Genomic DNA, 12,696 nt, shown 5'->3' with positions numbered 1-12,696 from the left:
ACCGGAAGACGGTTGCCCACAAACTTCTTCTTCTACTTCTTGTGAATTTCCGGCAGTCTAGGCTATGGTCTAGATCAGTGGTTCTCAAACTGTGGTACGCGTACCACTAGTGGTACTTGGTGGTACTGCTGGTGGTACTTGAAAACATTTACAAAAAAGCACAAAAAAAAATGTTTTTTTTTTTTTTTTTTTTTTTTTTTTTAGGCCTCTGAACTTAGAAGCAGGCCAGGCCAGTGTTTCTGGTTGCGGCGGCGCGATAGTTAGATAACCTAAGTGGGGAACAACCAGGAGATCACTGTGACAGAGAGTAATGCAGTCTAAACAGTCATACATCTTTAATTCAACTTCAGCCCTGATCATTTATTTTTAGATTTTTTTGTAATGTCAGATAAAAAAAGTACTCCCACTTTTCTGAAAAGAGTTGGTGTTAAATCTGACATTACAAAAAATCCATCAAAATCTGTGTTGCTGCTAATCATTGACACATGCCTATAGCCTGTAATAATCCCCCCCAGAAAAATGTACTTTGCATTTGATATATTGAAAATATTTTACTTTTTTTGTGTTTTCTTTAACAATAATTTGTGATGCCATCACACAAACTGGCATTTAAAGGGTAAACATTCAAAAATGTATTGAATATGTGTTTTCTTTTCTTTTTTACAATAATTTGTGATGCCCATCACAAACAATGGCATTTAAAGGGTAACATTTCAAAAATTCCTGCACCAGAATGCAGGAAATTAAGTTTTTGTAACAAAATAAGTGTGTGTGTGTGTGTGTGTGTGTGTGTGTGTGTGTGTGTGTGTGTGTGTGTGTGTGTGTGTGTGTGTGTGTGTGTGTGTGTGTGTGTGTGAGAGAATGACTTGCTTGCTGTGTGAGAGAGAGAGAGAGAGAGAGAGAGAGAGAGAGAGAGAGAGAGAGAGAGAGAGAGAGAGAGAGAGAGAGAGATCGAGAGAGAATTAAGTACATTTGCTGAAATACAGTTGTTCTTAATTTTCTCACTTGCTATGTGAGAATGTTAGTTATTATGTTCTCAATGCCCCTTGCATTGTATGAGTTGTGTGGAAGCGTTTGCTAGTTCTAGTGCTATCCCTTTGTACATTGTGGCTGTGTCTGACAAAAGTTAACAATAAATAATGGTATTAGGAATACATTTGCCTCCTGCGTGAACTGTGCATAGCTGAATAGACTGTATTTTAACGCCGGTCATATGGTGGTACTTGGAGAGCCAGCTACGTTCTCAGGTGGTACTTGGTGTAAAAAGTTTGAGAACCACTGGTCTAGACCATAGATATAGAACACTATATCTATGGTCTAGACTATAGATATCTATGGTCTAGACACCCTTCAGCGTATTGCTGCCTAACTACAATCTAGTTTACAATCTTCTTCTTCTTCTTTGGAATTAATGGCGGGTCGGTGCAAGACCCGGCAAATAAAAGAAAACAATAAAGAAAAACCAATAAACCCCATAACACACAAAACAAAATATCCAACCCTAACATCACCACCCTATCCAAACCTAATCTATGAGTCACGCATTGCCTCCTGTGGGCTGACTCTGGCCTTCTTGATCTCACAACCCCCTTCTTTAACTCTCTTACTACTTCCTCCCATGTCAACCCCTTTATTCCCATGTGCTGTACTGCCACTATTAACTTAATCCTTTTGTTTACTGCTAACCAACGCTGTTGCATTTACTACTCCTGCCACAAGGGCCACTACATTCAGCTTCTCCCCCCAGTGGCCCCACACCCTCTCTTTCTCCTCCTGTACTACCTCTACTGACAAATGCCCTTTTCTAAAACCCTGTTCCCTATCTTGCTTTTCCTGATCCTCCTGTACTACCCTTACTGCCAAATGCCACTAAACTGTTCCTTATCTTGCTCTCCCTGTCCTACCTTCCTAGCTGCCTCTGCATATGATATCCTACCTTCCCTTCTGACCTGCTGGACCTCTACCTCTCGTTTCATCACCTTACAACCCCAATACGCTACACTATGCTTCCCACCACAACTACAACGCTTCGGCTCGACTCCCTGTTCACATTTCCCATATTCATGCTCCCCACTACATCTTGCACACCTCTCTGCTCCTTCCTACATGACTTGGCTATATGTCCGAACTTTTGGCACTTGTACCTCAACGGTTTCGGCACAAACTCCCTAACCCTATAGGGGAGAGTGGGGTGAGTAGTGCCAAGGGGCATGTAGTTCCACCCCTGTTATCTAGAAAACAATAGAAGAAGTTGGTCATGTGACAACATATTTTTGAAGAGGCATCCATTTCACTCAACCTGCGAGAGGGAGACACCTGGCTTGAGAGGTAAGCACATTTAAGTTCAAAAAACAGTTTTTTGCCCTCCAAAGTAAAATTTGTATGATCAAGGTTTTTTGATTGCTGTGTTTGAACAATTATAGACAACTTTGAAAACAGTTCACATGTTTTAGTGCTTTAGTAAGCTACACCGTGAGTCTATACAGTTAGCATGATGCTAGCTCAAAACAACTGGGGGATGCATTTTTTTCAAAATGGTAGGCTTGGGGTGATTTGTGCCAAAGGGCCTGGGTTAAGTTGTGCCAGACATTCTCTTTGTTAAGTTGCCCCAACTTATAATTATTAACTATATTACTTTATTGTATTTTATTGTTATTGTACATTGCATTCTTGCATTTGATCACTAAAACTATGTGATATTCTTAATTTTAGACCAAAATCCATCATGCCACGCAGATATACAAACGGAAGACAGACAGGGTTTCAACTCCTCTTGAGAAGTTGGAAAGAGCAGTGAAAGAGGTGCAACAGGGGAAGACTATACGTCAGGTTGGAAAGGAGATGAAGATCTGCAGGATGCTTTTACCGCTTTTGAGATTAAAATGATCTGTTTTACGTAAAATTATAAATGGCACAATTTACCCCAGTGTATTCTCTCTAATGTCACAACTTACCCCGCACCGGTAACCACTTTTTTTTCTAAAGCTATATTTCTGAAACAGTTTATTTAAGATCCAAAGTTATTGTCCCCAGGGATGCACAACATCCTAAACTATATGTACATATTTTAGTTGGGGGCCTTACTGTAATCCCCTTGCTTTAAAGGCACTTTAAGTAAAAAGTGGCACTGCTCACCCCACTCTCCCCTATACCCTATAAATATCTCTTTTGGACTAACCTCGTCATCTTCAAACTGAATTGCTATCGTCTCTGTCTCCTTCTTCTGTGCTCCTCTTCTCTATTTCTCTTCTTCTTCTTCTTGTGAAGTTGAATTCCTCTGTCGGGCAAAGTGGGGTTGTTCCCGGAGAGCTCACTCTCGGCCGTGGTTTCTCGGTGTATAATGTATGGTGCTCTCCCTCAACATGCGAGTAGGGTGAGACAACACCATTTTTTAGTCCAAATAATACCCTACTATTTACTATATTATTGTCATTCGTTTAATGTAAAGTCAGTCTTACATTGGCACTGCTTTAAAGTTGCATTTACCCATAATCCATTGCTGTATTAGACCCATGTGCCAGTATAACTTTTGTAAAGTAATGAAGCGCAAATGTAAAGTTAATCAATACACAATGAAACAATATCTTTATCTATATCACATGTCAAAACTACTTTAATAAAACAAGATTTCGGTTTTTCATTTACATTTAGTCATTTAGCTGACGCTTTTATCCAAAGCGATTTGCAAGTTCTGTACGACAAGTCATCAGGAAGGGCACAACTCTATCAGCTGAGTAACAATGTTCATCAAAGTGTTGAGTGCTACAGTGTAGGTTAGTTTATTAGGACAAGTGCATGACAGTAAGGTTAGTTAGGGTTAGATTATTATTATTATTTTTTATTCAGATAATGGTTGAAGAAGTGTGTCTTTAGTCGACGGCGAAAGATTGGACGGGTTTCAGCTGTCCTAACTGGGGTGGGTAGTTCATTCCACCATTGTGGGGCAAGGACTGAGAATAGGCGACTTCTCTTTGATGACCCTCCCGGAGCTTGGATAGGAGTAGGTCTGAGGCGGCCAGAAGATGCAGAGCGTAGGGGTCTTGAGGGTGTGCGGTTCCCTTTGCCGCACGGTATGCCAGGTCGAGGGCCTTGAAGTGGATTCGTGCAGCAATGGGGAGCCAGTGCAGGTCCCTAAGCAGTGGGGTGACATGGGCCGACTTCGGTAGGTTTGAGATCAGGCGGGCCGCTGCATTCTGAATGAGTTGAAGAGGCTTAGTGGCAGTGGCCGGGAGGCCAGCGAGCAGTGTGTTGCAGTAGTCGAGGTGGGAGATGGCTGTTGATTGGACGAGGAGTTGGGTGGCTTCTTTTGTCAGGAAGGGGCGGATCCTTCTGACGTTGCTCAGGAGGAATCTGCAGGTTCTGGTTGTCGCTGCGATGTGAGCAGAGAAGTTCAACTGGTCGTCGAGGACAACACCAAGGTTCTTGGCGGTCGGGGACGCGGTCACAGCTGCATTCTTGACTGTGATGGAAAGGTCGGTCAGGGGGGATGATTTGGCCGGCAGGTGGAGCAATTCTGTTTTGCTTAGGTTCAGTTTGAGGTGGTTGGTCGTCATCCAGGCGGAGATGTCAGACAGACAGGCCGAAATCCGCTCAGAGACGTGGATATCTGAGGGAGGGAAGGAGAGGAAGAGTTGAGTATTTTAGGGAGGTGGGGACCACCCCCGAGTTGAGTGAGGAGTTGATGGTTGCAGTTAGGAATGGGAGGAAGTGCGGCTACGTAGCGTAGTGGGCAAGGCGCTCGCCACGAATACTGGAGACGCTGGGCTCGCCTGTTCGAGCCCAGCGCTCCATATTGCTTTCAGTTTAGCTGGTCGTCCGTACTAATACACATTGGCCGTATTAGGGGGTGGGAAACTGATGGGTGGGGATCTGGCGTTGTGGACAGCGACTCCTACAGGTCGGTTTGGTGCGCCTGCGCAGTAGAATCAGGAAGTGTCGGGGGCAGCGTGAGCCTCCCACGCGTTACTCCTCGTCACTGAAAGATCGCGCTGTGCAGGTGAAAAGATGCGACTGCTGTTACCTCAAGTATCGGAGGGGACTCGTGCTATGTATGACTTAGTCCACATTGCAGCCGGCTTGTGGGAGGCAAGAAACAGCGTTCGTGACAGGCACAGGGGAGGGTTGAATTGGATGATACGAAATTGGGATGGGAGAAAAAATTGAAAATGGGAGAAAAAGTGGATAAAAAAAAGAAGGAATGGGAGGATGTCTGGTGCTATGGTCTGGAGGAGTGGGGAGGGTAGCTGGTCCAGCTGGCATGTAGTCGGACGGTTCGACGTTACCAGTGTCAGGGTCTTAGCTTCTGTAATGGGAGAGAAAGATGACAGAGTGAAGGATGAAGTTCTCGATTCAGCATTTGGAATGGGTGGGGGTTGGGAGAAGGAGCTGCGGATGTTCTCCACTTTTTCCTCAAAGAAGATCGAAGTCTTCGGCAGAGAAAGATGAAGGAGGAGGGGGTGGGGGGGGGGGGGAGTGAGGAGGGAGGACATGGTAGCATGCAGTTTGCGAAGATTCTTGGCAGAGGCCTCGATCCTATGGTGAAAGAAAGAAGCTTTGGCATTAGTAATGGTTTTGGAGAATGTTAACAAGAGGTTGTGATATGTGTCGATGTCAGCAGTGAGGCGTGACTTTCTATACTTCCTCTCAGCCGCTCTCAGGACCTGTCTTTGTTCTCTCTCTGGATCTGTCAGCCATGGACTGGGTGGGGAACGGCGGGCAGGTTTCTCAACGAGGGGACAGAGCTTGTCGAAGGAGGTTGCAAGGGCTGAGAGGAGGGTGGAGGTTGCCATCTCTGTGGAGAGAGCAGAGAAGGTGTCACTCAAAGGTAGAGCGGATAGTATGTCAGAGGAGAGGGTGGACGGGGATAGGGAGGGCAGGTTGCGTCTGAGTGAGACGGTTTGAGTTGGGGTGAAGACCTTTTGATTAAGCATGAGAGTTAGTGAGAAGGATATGAAGGAATGGTCAGATACATGTAGGGGAGTTACCGTGGTGTTAATGATGCTGGAGTTACGGGAAGATATGAGATCCAAGGAGTTGCCTGCTTTGTGGGTGGGAGGCATGGCAGTGGGAGTCAGGTCAAACTCATTCTACTCATTCATCCAAAAGAAGACAGCAATTCTACTTCTGCATGCACCGGGAGAATTGAGCTCATAGCACAGATTTGGAGTTGATAGAATGGACATTGCTGTTCTTAGGAAATGTTGCACATGGTGGAAATAATGGAAATTAACATTTCTAACATTAACATTTAGTGTATGTTTAAAGTTGATACATTGTGGCATGGTAGAATTTCACTTTATATTACAGCAGTATCCGTTTTTAACATTACAATTAGTAAAGTCAACTTTGTCATTTTCCAATTTGTGCAAGACATACAGAAAAATTCAATTACGTGCCCCCCTTCCCATGGTGTATATAGAAAGAGACAATAAACACAAAAGTAACATAGGACACAATATACAATACACAGGACCAGTGTTGGGCAGTAGCTAGCTACAAGTAGCGACGCTACATAGCTTAGCTACATCTCTCAGTAGCGTGATGGTAGTGTCGCTCCTTTTGAACCAAGTAGCATTCTATGTAGTGTAGCTATTTTTAGACCCAAGTAGTGACGTAGCGTGAGCAAACGCTACACGCTACTGTCCGGAGAACTGGACTGCTGAATAAAGATTGTGAAGAAGAAAATCTCCCCGGAAAAAACCCACTATGATTGGCTGGTTGGTTGGTTGGTTTAGATATGACGACTAAGGGTAAGGTTAGGACTAAACATTACGGGTAGGCCAATCAGAGGCAGGATAGGGCGGGTCATGGCCAAGGCTCCGCAAACCACGAAGTAGAAAGCAGTCCGCAGCACGGCGCAGTGTTTACTGTGTCAGCCAAAAACAAAGCTGCTCTCAACTTCCCACACGCCCAGCACTAATTTGAGAACACATGTCAGTTGAGCTGATGAAACGCTTTACATAACCATTGTCAACTGTTCCCAACTGTTCCCAAACAGCACACAAGTCAGTGCACTTTTCTTGTCAACAGCTAACTTACAGATAGCTGCTATCATGTTTCACTGTAGGCAGAAAATGAACAATATTATGGGGGTGGGGAAAAGAAAAGGCAAACGTTATTGTCATTTTGCTACTGTGGTTTGAGTTGAAACAGTAGTTTATCCTGTGCTGAAAAGTCTCCATTCCAATAGAGATAGTATATATTTTGGTGTTTATTTGATAATTGTTTCACTGCCTTTTATTTATTATGTTTCCACAGTTTTTTCCTCATACTTTATTAACATTTTGTACATGGTACCGCAAGGTACATTAATACAAGTACATGTTAAAAGGATGACACAAAAAGCCAGACAGAGGGCTTGTTTCCAGTTTCAGTTTGTTTTATAATAAACAATTATATTTTTATATATGAATTTTTTGCCTGCCTATTTGTTTGGTGGAAACTTGATCATGAAGTAAAAAGAAAATAATAATAAAGTAGTGCCGATGTAGCTAGCTATTTTTGCCATGTTCTTGTAGTGTAGCTTGCAAAATTTTTCTGGGGATAGCTTCCGTTGTAGTTGAGCTATATTTACTCGAGAGTAACTTGTAGTGTAGCTTACTACATTTTCCAAGTAGCTTGCCCATCACTGCACAGGACTATGTACAATATAAACAGTACCTACAATTAAATTAATGAATGAATTAAATAAGAGGTAAAAGAGAACTTAGTGTAAATATTCCTTAATTTGTGTCAACGTTATAAAAATCCTATTGTATTCAACAAATTAATTATGATACACCACAATGTGCCCTTTCTATCTATTCTAAATCTATGGCCTTGCGATTCCACGGCTGCGCAGTGCCGACAAGAGCAGGCGTTCCATCTCCTCTACAGAAACACTGACACTTCCATTAATTTAATGCAGGGATGTACACAGCATTTCACTTTCAACCAGGTAACTGATTAATTTAATGTAGCAATTAGTAGTTCACCCAGTCCTTGGAGAGCAGCTGTCAACAAACATCCTAACAGAAAATATATACATACGAGGGGGAGGAGACTACATTGGGAGGGGTCGGGGCGAAATCTCCCGTTTTTTCAAATCCCAATGTTGACAGCTATGACACTGATGTGTACAGATTGCATTCATTTATAGCCACAATACTTTTCAGACATAGTTACAGTTTACCATTATGGTATTGTATCACACACACACACACACACACACACACACACACACACACACACACACACACACACACACACACACACACACACACACACACACACACACACACACACACACACACACACACACACACACACACACACACACACACACACACACACACACACAATAGTCCGTTGTGCTTAGCCTATAATCAATAATAATATTCTGCATGAAAATCAAATTTAGTGAATTTTTTTTAACGAATGTATTTGTATTTAATTGAATGAATGAATCATTGACCTAAAAATCCAGAAACATCTTCAGTCCCAAGATCATGAGTCAATGGCAGTGTCATCATTAGTCAACTCTTGGTAACAGGAAGGAACAGTCAGGGGTGTGTGACAGACTCATGTCAGCACCTGCATATGCCTACTAGTAGTAGTAGTAGTAGTAGTAGTAGTAGTAGTAGTAGTAGTAGTAGTAGTAGTAGTAGTAGTAGTAGTAGTAGTAGTAGTAGTAGTAGTAGTAGTAGTAGTAGTAGTAGTAGTAGTAGTAGTAGTAGTAGTAGTAGTAGTAGTAGTAGTAGTAGTAGTAGTAGTAGTAGTAGTAGTAGTAGTAGTAGTAGTAGTAGTGTAGTAGTAGTAGTTTATTCAGTCATCATCTCACACAATACAATATACACCATCATTTAACAATATTTGATTTTACAGTGACTGAAAAGGTACAGACTGAAGCATAATGCTTATATATGCCTGTCCTATATTTTTAACAAAAATTAAGACTCCAAAACAGTATTCTAAAAGAAAAGAGCAAAACAAACAGTATTATTCACCCTTGTAGTTTTCAAAAATAGCTTTACAAACCATTTTCTTAAAAACCAAAAGCGAATTACTCATTCTTAACTGTATATCAGCATTGTTCCACAAGTTAACACCAATAATAGAAATACACCTCCTTTTAATCCCTTTCTTAGCTTTTTGAACAGTAAATTTACAAATATCTCTCAAATCATATTTTCTTTCATGTATTGAAAAAAAAAACTTTGCACCCCATCTGGGAGTAACTTTGCTTTAGCTCTGTACATTATTTGCATAGTTTTATAATAAACCAAATCATTAAATTTCATAATATGAGACTTTATAAACAATGGTTCTGTATCGTATAGCTCTCGCTCGGCGTCACTCTCTGCACTGTCCTCGCACACGTGCACGCGCACTGAATAAAGACCACAATGTACTTTTAATCCCAATATTTGTCTGACCACACCCCTATCAGCTTACCCATATAAGCAGGGGTGGGGCCACCCACTCGCCTCCTTCTCGCTTTCACCACAAGGAAGTGCCTCGGTAGATCCCCACTTGAAGTGATGTGATGGTAGGAGAAGAGTTGGAAAACAAGGATACGTTGACATCATATCTTTATTTTCTCTCTCACTATTTTCGAGAAAATACGGCGATATTGTCTTTGTACTGGAGTGTCTGGAAGATGATGATCATTCTAAAAATCCTCCACCGGTTTTCGTATTGGGAGTTCGCGCCGCTACATGCCTTTCCAACTGCAGTCCTTGCTGTGTGCTGGTTGCAGTAAAGACACAGCTGGGCTGTAAGACGCGCCGCTGTTGTGAGAAGCGGTGGGTTCCAGGTTTGGTGAGTTATGTTTTGCTGGCAAGCTCCACTTGTCTGTTAGTGCTATGGGGGCTAGTTGACAATGTTTATGAAAACCGGCCCCAGACTAGGGTCCTTTGTTCAGCCTCCTAGGCGACAGAAGACCTTGGTCTGAAGCCCATTATAGTTTAACTAGTGGGCCACGACCATTAACATTGGTGATCCCTGTGTTTTCTGGACGAATGGATGTCTCTCTGTCACCGTGTTAGGCCCCATCTTTCATATCCAAATGAGAGTATTCCCTCACGAGGAGATATGGGCATAGATGTTCATTAGCGGAAGATCTGTGTTCAAAGTCAGTTACACAGGCCAGTTGGGTATTGTGCTGGCTCCGTCGGGTGTTGGTAAAATCACCGTTGTAAAACTGTGTTGACATCTTGTTTCTCTTTTCTCTTAAAAAGTGAGGAGGGTTTCAGAACGGCGGCCTGTCTGTGCTTCCCGTATCGCCGGGCCCGGTCCGAAGTCATGTTTCGTCGACCCGTAGGCCTGGGTTAACCCTTTTTTGAAAACTGAAACACTTGTACTGCGGTATAGCCGGTGTATACCCGCAGGTGTGTTTTGGAGTTTTTTCTTGAGGGGTTATAGGAACAACCACCGCATTGGGTAACACCAAGGTGGTTGATTCCCTGGTGTGTTGGAGCAGTGTCAACTCCCGGGTTACCCGGTTGAGGGTGCCCCTGCACGTTCATGACGTCTGCCAATCGTGTCAGCCTTCTCTGCCTCAACCCCTCTGGGTGGGGTTTTTTAAATGGAGGCTTGGTCATGCAACAACGCCAGCATACGCCCCTTCCGCCGGGGCGGCTGTGTTCAGCTGTCCCCTCTGGCGCCTGTCTCGTCCGCAGTCTCCAGGCTAGGGTTAACAGCCTGTTGCCTGGTTTTTCCCCGGTGCGCTGCCTGCTTCCGTTGGTTAACCTTTTTTGTGTGCTTACGGCCATGCTGACTGCCTGTTCTGCAGGGTCAGTGTGCCAGGCGGTGTACTATTGGGGGGACAGGGCCCGCTCGGCTGAGGGGCCTTTGTCCGAATACGCTGGCGATGTGGGGGGCGGGGTCACTAAGTGCCCACCTGGTGGGGTCTTGATGCTGGCATCATGGACTTCTCCGGGCCCCCGTTCCAGGGGGTCCAGTCCCTTTGGTGGGTCTGGGTCTTCCTTCGCGCTCCGCTGCTACGGCCTTGCCACAGGGTTGGGTTTGCCCTTGACCCCGTGATTCTGGGGGCAGTAACGAGGTTGTTCCCTCCGTTCGTTCCCGGGTGGCATGCGGGTTGTGCGTGTGTGTAGTCGTGGGGTCAAGCCACGGTCTGCTCACCCTGTGCGTTGAGTTGCTTGAGTGCCTCTTCGCACGGTCGGGTCCGTCGCCCTCCCGTGAAGCCCCCAATAGGGGGGGTGCCCTCCATTAGGGGGGGTCGGGGGGGCTCGGCCCTCCCTGTTCTGATGGTTGTGGGGGGCTTTCAGCGGGGTGTATTTGTCGGCCGATGGCTCTCGCTCGGCCTCCCTTGTGCAGAGAGTGACGCCGAGCGAGAGCTATACGATACAGAACGTTAGGTTATGACTATAACCAAGTTCTGTTAGTATAGCGACGCTCGGCGTCCGACGCCGCTACAGCCCTTGATCTCGCCTTGTGGTGAAAGCTTGGGAAGGAGGCGAGTGGGTGGCCCCACCCCTGCTTATATGGGTAAGCTGATAGGGGTGTGGTCAGACAAATATTGGGATTAAAGGTACATTGTGGTCTTTATTCAGTGCGCGTGCACGTGTGCGAGGACAGTGCAGAGAGTGACGCCGAGCGTCGCTATACTAACAGAACTTGGTTATAGTCATAACCTAACGATTTGTGTGTTCATAGTAACCAGCCTTGAAAAGGTTCCGAATGGCCCGCTTTTGCAGTAAGACTATTTGATTTACTGTCTTTTTAAATGTCGACCCCCATACTTCCACACAGTAAGATATGTAAGTAAGTATAAGTGAGCAGTAAATTATGTGCAAGGCTTTGTAGTTTAATATATCCTTACATTTATACAATATTGCTACTGACTTAGATATTTTTCCTTGAATATAGTTAACATGTTGTTTCCATGTTAATTTCTGGTCAATAACTACCCCTAGACATTTTATCTCAGAAACTCTTTCTATTTTTACATCACATATTTTTAACACGATATCCCCCTCTATTTCTTTTCGATTACCAACAACCATATATTTAGTTTTCTTAATATTGAGAGACAATTTATTAACATCAAACCAAGTTGAGAATTTCAAGCTCTCTTTCAATATCAAACAAAAGTTCATTTAAATTACTTCCTGAGCAATATACATTTGTATCATCTGCAAAAATAACAAACTTTAACAGCTCAGCAACATTGCACATATCATTAATATAAAGTATAAAAGGTTTTGGACCTATCACAGATCCCTGGGGTACTCCACAGGTGACCTTCCTAAATCCTGACACAGTGTCATTAATTTGCACACACTGCTGTCTGTTTTCCAAGTAGCTCTTCAGCCAAGAGTTAGCTATACCTCGTATCCCCTACTTCTCCAGTTTTCTCACTAATATGCTGTGATCTATTGTATCAAAAGCCTTCTGTAGGTCAATATAAATACCAATAGAACACTCGTCATTGTCAACTGCTTTAGTTATTTTTTTCTACCATCTCCATCACTGCATATGTAGTAGTTCTATTTCCCCTAAACCCATACTGGTGTTCACCCAGTATTTTGTATTTGCCAATGAAAAGATCCAGTTGTTTCACAAATAATGTATCTAATATTTTTGAAAATTGAGGAAGTAGAGATACAATACAATACTCATGTATTATAGTTGAACACAGCACCAAGGATGGTACTTGGTACAGATACAGTTTTCATTATGGCAAAAGCCTATTGG

Source organism: Notolepis coatsorum, assembly GCF_963971535.1.
Source record: "Notolepis coatsorum genome assembly, chromosome: 9".
Classification (NCBI taxonomy): domain Eukaryota; kingdom Metazoa; phylum Chordata; class Actinopteri; order Aulopiformes; family Paralepididae; genus Notolepis; species Notolepis coatsorum.
This window is presented reverse-complemented; position numbering follows the sequence as displayed.